This window comes from Capsicum annuum, chromosome 8, assembly GCF_002878395.1.
Source record: "Capsicum annuum cultivar UCD-10X-F1 chromosome 8, UCD10Xv1.1, whole genome shotgun sequence".
NCBI lineage: Eukaryota > Viridiplantae > Streptophyta > Magnoliopsida > Solanales > Solanaceae > Capsicum > Capsicum annuum.
In genome coordinates, this window is record NC_061118.1 from 162785303 (window position 1) to 162795453 (window position 10151).

The following is a 10151-nucleotide window of genomic DNA, read 5'->3' on the forward strand; positions in this document are numbered from 1 at the left end:
CCCCGAACAGCCTTGTTAGTGAACCACAACGTAGGTCAGCCTTTAGGTCATGCTTATGTGCATCATACAGAGACCTAGCGGGACCGACATAGCCCTTTGTAGGAGACTCCCCTCTAAAGCATCCCTACGTGCTAACTATTGCATTTTTAAGGGTAACGTGGTCATTTGACGGACTGATTTTTGAAAAAAAAAAATTAGGAGAAAGGTGCGTAGGCAAAAAACGAAAAAGAAAATTAAAAAAAAATAGAAAAAGTGAGTCGAAAAGAATAAAAAAAAAAAGAGAAATGTCGTAGTTTATTTTAGAATTCGTTATGATTTTTGTTTTTCATAATCCAAAACCCCAAAAGATTTTTTTTTACGTTTTGCATTTGTCTTCTCAAAGTACCGTAAATTAAAAAAAAAAAAGGAGTTTTGTTTGCCTTTTTCTTCTTATTTGTCAAAAAACAAAAATACCAAAAAGATTTTTATGTATAATTGGTGGTGTCAGTCTTGGTTAAAGCGTCTAGCTGAAAATAAAAATAAAAAAATCATTTGTTTTTGGTAGTGTCTCTTAAGTTAAGGTCAATTTATTAGTTAATCGTTAATTGTCCAATCTGGACGAATTACGCCCCCTGATTCTCCTCTTTCGGGATGTGAGATACGTAGGCAGCCTATTGTTGGTTCGGGGATCTTATTTAAAAAATTCAAAAAAAAGATTTTCTTCACTCTTTATTTAGAGTAGGTGTTTCATACATATCTTGAAAAGAAAAAAAAAGGAGAGATTTTCCTCAATAGTCGTAGGTTTCATTTTTGGGTGATCTTATTTCAAAAATTCAAAAAGATTTTCTTCACTCTTTATTAGAGTAGGTGTTTCATATAAATCTTTAAAAGAAAACTACAAAAAGATTTTTCTTTAATAGGTTCAAGTTTCATTTTCATATGCAATTCAACGTTGAAAATCCAAAAAAGATTTTTTTTCTTTGGTAATCATAGGTTTCATTTTGTATAGGAATTTTAAAAGTGAAAATGCAAAAAAAAAAAAAAAGTCTATTCTTTTGACAATTTGTTATTTTCTTCTCTTTTAAAGTTTCAAGAAAAGAAAAAAGAAAGGAAAAAGTTTAATTGGCCATTTTGGCAAAGACTGCCCGAACTATGCAAGATCTGATTCATGTACAACATGATACGTAGGCAACCTAGTTTTGGGTTTGATCTAATCATTTTGTTTTGGGTGTTTTTCATTATTTTTCCTCTTTTAAAGAAAAACAAAAGCCATAAAAAATGATAAAATAAAGGTAGATAAGGAGAGAAAAGAAAAGAACAGAGATGGATACGAAAATAATAATAATAATAAGTGTAGATAAAAAATAGTGTAGACAAAAATCAGGATGATGTTAAAATGACCTCGCTACCCTCAAAAGTTGGTAGAAATGAGCATGAATTTAGGGCAATTTTACCAATGTGATTCCCATGGTTGTTGTGTGCCCTAATCCTAACGGAGGTCGTCTTTGATGAGCATGTTCTTTCAGATAACGGTGGTAGGTTTGCAGCACTCTGGCTAGTCACCCATAGTTCACCAGATCCAAAGCAAAGCTCGCCATAGCTAGCAGGAAGATTGAAAATTCGCTCATTGACCCGGATCAGGATCATAGGGAAGAAAGTTCTGAACACAATGATGAGGTAGTAAGACTCAGGCAACAATTGATAGATTTGCACCGGGCATGGGCCAGCGGAATGCCTCCTCCTCCACTCCTTGAAGGTTTTGGGAATATTTCTAATTGCCCACCACTCTCTCAGGCGCAATTTTCTGCTCCTACTGAGTCACCTGAGCACGCACCGAGGTTCACTCCGCGACATTACTATCCTGGCAGTTCTAGTGTGCCCTTGGCAGCTCCCCAATCAAGACCCGCCGCTCAGCCAGCGCCACCAATCACACCGATATTCGTGGCTCCGCCACCACATGAAACTCCCATATATGTTGCGCATCCCACAATAACGCTTCCTAGGTCTGCCAGTGAGCCAGTACTGAAGGTTTCAGATAGTTACTATTAGCCCCGAAGCCTACTTTGTAATTGAATGAACCGTATGGGTACACTTAGCTTCCTGCATTTCCATTTGATACGGAGAAACCTGTCGCAACGGAGGAACAGGATATCATAGCCTGGAAATTGAAAAGTTTAGAGCAGGCTATGAGGAATTTGCAAGAGATCGGAGATTATAGGAGTGTTTCTTATAAAGATCTTTGCATGTTCTCAGACATCAATCGTCCCCCCGGTTTTAAGATGCCTAAGTTCGAGAAGTATGCAGGACACGGCGATCCCGTGGCACACTTAAGACGTTATTGCAACCAGTTGAGGGCTGCAGGAGGAAAGAAAGAATTGCTCATGGCTTTCTTTGGCGAGAGTCTTTCAGATCTGGCCTCAGAATGGTTTATCGATCGAGATATCGATAAATGGAACAGTTGGGATGATTTGGCTTCTGAATTTGTTTAGCATTTTTAGTAAAACATCAACCTAATTTCGGACAAAAAATCCTTGGTCAACATGAAGAAAAAGAGCACTGAAGGTTTTAGGGAATACACGATAAGGTGGCATGAACAGGCCTCGTAGCTGGAACCCATTCCTATCCCAAAAGACACCTCGCCCCTATCCCCAATCCCAAGCCCAAGTCTACACCCAAGCTTCATATATTCCTCCCCACCATTACTACCCTCCACAAAACCCTTTATATTCTATTCCACTAACACCGTACCCAGTATATAGCGCGCATCCATATGCCCAAACCCCTTCTTACCCGTAATGGTGCGCGCAAGCTCCACAAAATCGCCCATTCACTCCACCCAATTACCAAAACCCCTCTAGACCCAGTTTTCAGCCTAGGCTCGAGTATAAGAAGGAGAAGGCGGTCAAAAATCAATTCACACCTCTTGGTGAGTCGTATGCTAGCTTGTTTGATAGGTTGAGAAAGTTGAAGGTTTTAAGCCCAATACAAGGAAGGCTTTCAAATCCACCGCCGAGGAATCTCGATTATTCTTTAAGGTGTGCGTACTATTCTGATATGCCAGGCCATAATATCGAGAAATACTGGCATTTAAAGAGAGCTGTCCAAGATTTAATTGACACAAACCAGATGCTGGTCCAGGCCTCGGAGGGTCCAAATATTAACCAGAATCCGCTGCCAACCCATGCTGAAGCCAATATATTAGAATTGATATATGATGGGAAAGAGTCTTCGAGGGGTTATAAGCCTTTTGTCAAGATACAAACCACTGAGGAGAAATCGATGAATGTAGCGGAGTCTTTGAAAGCAATGTCATTGAGCCAGGAAGGAATAAGAGAAGATAAAGCCCAAGAAAGCACAAAGAAACCCCTGATCATAGTACAGGGCGCCAGAAGGTATGTTGATTTAAGCCAGGAGAAACCTAAGTTGATAGTGGTGGGAGCTCTGAGTCAACCCATCTTGACGGTGAAAGGAGCACCGATAGCACCTATTAACCTCAAACCAGTGACCCAACCTCCGATAGTTGATACGAAAAGGATTCCTTGGAATTATGGGCGTACTGTGATGACCTATCACGGGAAAGAAGTTGTGGAAGATGTAGATGAGGTGGGGGGTTTGACTAGGTCAGGAAGATGCTTCGTGCCTGAAAGCTTAAGAAAGTCCAAGCCAACGGTGAGTGGACCGTCATCTATCAAAAAGCCTATCACTAAAGAGGAAGCCGAAGAATTTTTGAAAAAGATGAAGTTGCCAGAGTATTTAATATTAGACCAGTTGAAGAAAACCCCTGCTCAAATTTCCCTTTTATCTTTGCTGTTGCACTCTAAGAAGCATCGTGATATTTTATTAAAGGTATTAAATGAAGCATACGTTCCAAGGGAGATTACAATCAACCAACTTGAGAAAATGGTTGGAAAAATCTTTGAGGTCAATCGGATCAGCTTTTCTGATGATGAATTGCTTGTTGAAGGTACAGGACATAATCGGGGCCTTTACATTACAGTGAAGTGTGAAGATTTCTATATCACTCATGTTATGATTGATGGAGGTTCAGGTGCAAATATTTGCCCTATTTCTACTTTGCAAAAGTTGAATATTGGTGCTGACAGGATCAGACCCAACAATGTATGTGTTAGGGCTTTCGATGGTGCAAAATCAAATTTTATTGGCGAAATAGAACTAATGTTGACCATAGGGCCTGCTGAGTTCGCCATAGAGTTTCAAGTATTGAATGTAGAATCCTCTTACAATCTGTTGTTGGAAAGGCCATGGATCCACAAGGCCAAGGCGGTTGCATCTACACTGCACCAAATAATTAAGTTTGAGCATGGCAGGCAAGAAGTAGTTATTCAGGGTGAAGGAGATTTGTCAGCCTAGAAGATTCTCCCTTGTCTCTCATTGAAGCAAATAACGTAGAGGAGACATTCGTGTATCAAATTTTTGATACAGTGCCAGTGAATCGTATCCTTGAATGACAGGCTATACTGGGACCGCAATTGTCTTTTGCTTCTATCATGATGGTGAGTGAACTTTGGAAATATGGATTTGAACCAGGAAAGGGTTTGGGAGCATCTCTGCACGGTATAGTTCATCCCATATGTCCGAGTGAGAATGTGGGCACGTTTGGTCTGGGATTTGAGCCTACAGCTGAAGATCTGAAAAAAGCCAAGGGAAGGAAAAAGGAAACATGGTCACTCCCTCGCCCAATGCCACTACTCAGTGAATCATTTATTAAGAGCGGTGTCATGAAGCATGTGGAATTTGAAGTTGAATTGGTTGATGACTTTCAGAACCTTTTTATCGAAGTTGATATGGTCGAAGCAGGAGAAGGTACCAGTGTGGCAGACGTGCAATTCATAGGTCCAGCTGTCCGGCTCAATAATTGGGAAGTCGCTCCTCTCCCCGTCAGAAGGGAGTTTTGGTAGTTTATTTTATTTTTCTTTTTGTTTATCCGAGTTATTTCAGGGTTGTAATTCGGATTTTAGTTTGTTTATGTTATGTTGGCATCTATGTTTAAACCCTTCTATCTTTTTATTTAATGAAATGCAATGTCCCTTTTGTTTCGTGCCTAATATATTTTGTTTTTCTTTTTTTTTTTACACAGTTCTCTTTATGCTTATTCTAATGACATGACATGCATGCGGAATTTTCAGCCTGATCTTAAAATCCAAACTAATCAAGATGTAATGAAGCAGGATGGGGAATATGATGAACAAAAAACACTAGAAGAAATAAGCAAAGAGTTGGAACAGTTTGAAGACAAACTGAATCCTAATTTGAATGAGACTGAGCCAATAAATCGAGGGGATCAAGAAGATGTTGGTGAAACTTAAATCAGTGTACATGCTTTGCCACAGCTAAAAGATGGAATGATTCAAGCATTAATTGATTACAAGGATGTTTTTGCATGGTCTTATGATGATATGCCTGGTTTAAGCACTGAATTAGTGGCTCACAAATTGCCAACTGATCCCGCGTTCCCTCCTGTCAAACAAAAGTTAAGGAAGTTTAAAACGAATGTAAGTATTAAAATTAAAGAGGAAATCATGAAACAACTTGAAGCCAAAGTAATTCGAGTAGCTCGCTATCCCATGTGGTTATCCAATGTTGTTCCCGTACCAAAGAAAGATGGTAAAATTTGAGTGTGTGTTGATTACCGTGATTTAAACAGAGCAAATCCGAAAGATGATTTTCCACTGCCCAACATCCACATTTTTCTAGACAACTGTGCTAAATATGAGGTTGCCTCTTTTGTGGATTTCTATGCCGGATATCACCAGATCATTATGGATGACGACGACGCAGAGAAGACGACTTTTATCACACCATGGGGAACTTATTGTTATCGAGTGATGCCGTTCGGTTTGAAGAATGCTGGAGCAACATATATGAGAGCCATGACCACTATGTTTCATGACATGATGCATAAGGAGATTGAGGTCTACGTGGATGATGTGATTATTAAGTCAAAAAGTCAGGCCGACCATGTTAAAGATTTAAGAAATTTCTTTAAAAGGCTTCCCAGGTATAATCTCAAACTCAACCCGACAAAATGTATATTTGTAGTTCCATCTGGAAAGCTGTTGGGGTTTGTAGTCAGCCGTCGGGGAATTGAATTGGATCCCACAAAAATCAAAGCCATTCAGGATTTGCCCCCGCCCAAGAATAGAACGGAGGTGATGAGTTTGCTTGGTAGACTGAACTACATTAGCAGGTTTATTGCTCAACTCACGACCACTTGTGAGCCCATATTCAAGTTGTTGAAAAAGGGTGCTGCGGTAAAATGGACTGAAGAATGTCAGAAAGCGTTCGATCGAATCAAAAGATATTTGTCAAATCCGCCCGTGCTGGTACCCCCGGAGCCTGGTAGGCCTTTGATCTTATATTTATCAGTCATGGACAATTCTTTCGGTTGTACCCTGGGTCAACAAGATGTCACAGGCAAAATGGAGCAGGCTATTTATTATCTTAGCAAGAAGTTCACCGCATATAAGGCCAGGTATACTCTTCTTGAAAGGACGTGTTGTGCCCTAACTTGGGTGGCACAAAAGTTGAAGCATTATCTCTCATCCTATACTACTTATCTTATCTCCCGCATGGATCCTTTGAAGTATATATTTCAGAAGCCTATGCCGGCGCCGATTGGCAAAGTGGCAAATATTGCTTACCGAGTTCGACATTGTATATGTGACTCGAACTGCCATGAAAGCCCAAGCTTTGGCAAATCATCTTGCTGAAAATCCTATCGATGAAGAGTACGAGCCATTAAAGACATATTTTCCTAACGAAGAAGTGTCGTGTGTCGATGAAGTTATTATAGATGCTGATCCAGGTTGGAGGTTATTCTTCGATAGAGCTGTCAATATGGTAGGAGTCGGAATAGGTGCGGTTCTTATCTCTGAATTGAGACAATATTTTTCGGTGACAGCACAACTTCGATTCTACTGTACTAACAATATGGCAGAGTATGAAGCCTGCATTCTTGGTTTAAGGTTAGCTGTTGATATGGGAGTCCAAGAATTATTGGTGTTGGGAGATTCGGATTTGCTCATCCATCAAATTCAAGGTGATTGGGAGACTCGAGATTTGAAGCTCATCCTATATCGACAATGCTTGCAGGAGCTATGTCAACAGTTTGTGTTAGTAAAATTTAGGCATATTCCAAGGATTTGTAATGAAATTTCTGATGCTTTAGCCACTCTATCTTCAATGCTCCAATATCCTGATAAAGCCTACATTGATCCAGTGCATATACAGAGTCGTAATCGGCATGCTTACTGTATGCAGTTGAAGAAGAGCTCGATGGAGAACCTTGGTTTTTGGATATCAAGCGATACATTCAGTCAAGAGAATACCCAGCATATGCCACCAACGATCAAAAGAGGGCTATTAGGCATTTGGCTAGTGGATTTTTCTTAAGTGGGGGAATCTTATATAAGATAACCCCAGATCTGGGACTTTTAAGGTGTGTAGATGCAAAAGAAGCCTCGGCAATCATGGTTGAAATACACTTTGGAGTATGTGGATCGCATATGAACAATTATGTCTTGTCAAAGAAGATTCTTCGAGCAGGTTATTACTGGCTCACTATGGAAAGGGATTCTATTCAGTTTGTTCGAAAGTGTCATCAATGTCAGGTACATGGTGATCTGATACATTCTCCTCCTATTGAGTTACATGCAATGGCCACTCTATGGCCGTTCGTGGCTTGGGGAATGGATGTGATTGGACCGATTGAGCCGAAGGCATCAAATGGGCATAGATTCATTTTGGTAGCCATTGACTACTTCACATAATGGGTAGAAGCAGTAACTTTCAAGTCAGTGACAAAGAAAGCTGTGGTAGATTTTTTTCATGCCAATATCATTTGTAGATTTGGAATTCCTAAAATGACCATTACAGACAATGCTGCCAATCTCAATAGTCATTTGATGCAAGAAGTATGTCAACAGTTTAAGATCGCACATCAAAATTCTACTCCATATCGCCCAAAGGCCGATGGTGCTGTAGAAGCCGCCAATAAGAATATAAAAAAAATACTGCAAAAAATGGTGCAAGGGTCTAAACAGTGGCATGAAAATTTGTCATTTGCATTGCTAGGTTATCGCACCACTGTTCGCACTTCAACAGGGGCAACTCCATATTTATTGGTGTATGGGACAGAAGCAGTCATCCCTGCAGAAGTTGAAATTCCCTCTCTTCGAGTCATTGTAGAGGCAGAGATTGATGATGAAAAATGGGTAAAAACCCGGCTGGAATATTTGAGTTTGATTGAGAAAAAAAGGCTAGCGTCTGTGTGTCATGGTCAGTTGTATCAGAGGAGGATGGCTCGAGCGTATAACAAAAAGGTCCGTCCTAGGAATTTTGAAGTTGATCAGTTGGTATTGAGACGTATCCTTCTTCACCAGATTGAAGCGAAAGGCAAATTCTCCCCTAACTGGCAAGGTCCTTTCGTTGTGAAGAAAGTGTTGCCCAATGGTGCCTTGTATTTGACAGATATTGAAGGCAAAATGGCAGAAATGACTATCAATGCTGATGCGGTCAAAAGATACTATGTATGATATTTGATCCTTTGTTGAGTTTATTGCATGTTTAGTACTTGCATTTTTAAAGATTGACATGATGAAGGCATTTTATTCTTCTATCCAAACATTGTGTCATCCTTTGTTTACCCGTTTGAGCTTCGTTTTATTTTTCTTTCATATCCCTCTTTTGGAATCAAAATAGAGTCAAAGATAAATGTCAAAAAAATAAGAATAAAAGAAAGAGTTTGAAAATAAAATAAAAATCAAATCAAAATAAAGAACAAGCTGATGGAACTATGTTCGACCTGATTCTCCTCTCTCGGGAGTGAGATACGTAGGCTGCCCTATTTCGGGCTTGATCCAACCAAATAAAGATTTAAGATACACCCAGTCAATAAAATTGGGGCATGAGTTAATGCATCGTTTGAGTTGATTCCAAAAGTTGTAAGTCCCACCCCTACTTCAAGTATCGTTTGAGTCCCTTACCATCTTTTCTAACCTTAACCAAAAGCCAAGTTACAACCAAAGAAAGTCCTTCAGATCAATTTTTGATAATGTTAAGGCTAAGCATGCAATGGATATGATGATACATTGTGAAGTACCGCTTGTCTCCCTCAGCATAAGAAATCAAGAAAGAAATACAAAAATGAGAGAGTCTTATTGGTGAAAATCCCTGTGGGCATCATAAGGGGATGGTGAGTTGAGAGAAAATGAAAATGAGAGAGTTTTATTGGTGAAAACCTTTGCAGGCACCTTAAGGCGATGGTGAGTGGAGAGAAATAAAAATGAGAGAGTCTTCTTGGTGAAAATCCTCACGGGCACCGTAAGGCGATGGAGAGTTCAAGGGAAAAGTGAAAAGTGAGAAGAAAGAGATTTGTTGGCAAAAGTCTTTTAAGATGTCGTCAATCGAATGTGATGTATGAGTCCAATAAATTTGAAGAAGCGGCTCAGCGGCAAAAGGCACGAACTCAACAACAAATGGGGAGTTTGGATAGGAAAATCAGGCAGCTCAATCCAAAATGCATGTCATACTCATTGGAGTTAGTTGTCATATTCAGATAAGTTTTTCTTTTTAAATATGGGACATTGCCCTTTTCTTTCATTTACATATTCATGCTTTTTGTCTTTTTATGTCATTTATCAAAATAAAGTCACAATCATTTCTTTACATTTTAAGTCAAGTTTGTGTCAAAACAAACGAGAAAGGATTTCAAAATTTACTACCAGTCTTTCCAATTATATGAGGAAAAGCCAAGGAACAACACAGGAAAGAAATATGATCTTAATTCAATATTAAGCAAAGGAAGTCTATGAACCAACAGGCTATTGGATTCGTGGAAGCATTCAGATTTGGGAAAAGAGTGCACCTTAGGGGGCATGGTAAAATGGAAACCCATTGTTTGAGTCAGAACTCATTTCCTCAATTTGGATTTGGGTCAATGATGTGACAAGACAGGGCAAGTGTTAGCGATTTGGAACAAAGATGAAAGGAACGAGTGCTGGGCAGATACCTGAAAAGCCAAGATCTGCTAGCCACTACTAAGTTTTTAACTGACAAATTTTTCTGCAAGCCACCACTAAGTTTTTAACTGACAAATTTTCTTTGTTGAAACAGGGGCAAATTCGTTTTACTTGATTCAGCTACCATTGAAA

At 39.5% G+C, this 10151-nt stretch overlaps 1 pseudogene; it reads left to right on the top strand.

Annotated features, from left to right (window-relative positions):
- The window catches only part of LOC124886705, a 10756-nt pseudogene extending 2222 nt beyond the window's left edge, over positions 1-8534 (top strand).
- Positions 8535-10151: the final 1617 nt, after the last annotated feature.